The sequence below is a fragment of the Crocuta crocuta genome, unplaced genomic scaffold (genome assembly GCF_008692635.1).
Source record: "Crocuta crocuta isolate KB4526 unplaced genomic scaffold, BGI_CrCroc_1.0 scaffold947, whole genome shotgun sequence".
NCBI lineage: Eukaryota > Metazoa > Chordata > Mammalia > Carnivora > Hyaenidae > Crocuta > Crocuta crocuta.
In genome coordinates, this window is record NW_027529617.1 from 30,496 (window position 1) to 31,581 (window position 1,086).

The 1,086-nt window shown below is 39.6% G+C and overlaps 1 non-coding gene across 1 annotated transcript; it reads right to left on the reverse strand.

Moving 5' to 3' along the window:
- Positions 1 to 787: 787 nt before the first annotated feature.
- On the reverse strand, positions 788 to 890 carry LOC144229847 (U6 spliceosomal RNA). The gene has a single exon (XR_013334626.1). It is a non-coding gene; the product is annotated as a U6 spliceosomal RNA (small nuclear RNA).
- Between the last annotated feature and the right edge of the window lie 196 nt (positions 891 to 1,086).

The window sequence follows — 1,086 nt, forward strand, 5'->3', positions numbered from 1 at the left end:
TGGTTGGCTCAGTTGGTTGAGCATCCGACTTTGGCTCAGGTCATGGTCTCACGGTTCGTGGGTTCGAGCCCCGCATCGGGCTCTGTGCTGACAGCTAGCTCAGAGCCTGGAACCTGTTTCGGATACTGTGTCTCCCTCTCTCTCTGACCCTCCCTTGCTCATGCTGTCTCTCTGTCTCAGAAATAAATAAAACATTAAAAAAATAAATAAATTAAAAAATATCTGTTTTCTGGGTTCCACCTCAGAACCACTGAGTTGAAATCTCTGGGGGTCAGCCTTAGGAATTTGCGTGTTGGGCTTGGTGACACTCTTGGGTCTAGATTATTCCCTTATACTGACCCTCCTGTCTGAATTTATTTACTCTTAAGTCTCTGGCTTTTGGGACCCTGGTTTCAGCTAGCTGGCATTTTGAAAAGTGGTTTGATTTATTTTCAAACTTCTCCTTACTAAGTTATTAATGTCTTATTTCCCTCAAGGGCATTTTCTTTTTAATAGGGCTATCTTGGAAACAATGTGGAAAACATTGCCTCTAAGAAATGACATTGTTTAGACTTTTTAGTTGGAAAAAGAGTTGATCCCTTTAAAGAATAGTAATTTTGAAATTGCTATGGGAAGCAGGTAAGGATTATAGAAAATTCAGAATTTTGTTACATTATATCTCTGTTAATTGCTTGTGTATCAAAATTGGGATAGGGTTGGATGATATAACTAGAAAGCAGTATCTCTCCATCATGCTACAGGGAACACTGGAAAGACAGGGAAAAATCACAGCCCCAGTGGGCTTTGAGNAAATACGGAACGCTTCACGAATTTGTGTGTCATCCTTGCGCAGGGGCCATGTTAATCTTCTCTGTATTGTTCCAATTTTAGTATATTTGCTGTCAAAGCGAGCACTGATACCCTTTTTCTACCAGGGGATGAAGTTTGCAAATGGTTGTAAAGAGGTCACAGTCAGAATTTTGGGAAAAAAATTAAAAAATATTCTAAAAGGGAGAAGATAACTCACATGTTTCCTAAGAGGATACAAAGAAAACCAGTAAGGAAGCAGTTTATTTCCAGTTAAAAATCAAAGAGTATCGCATGGTG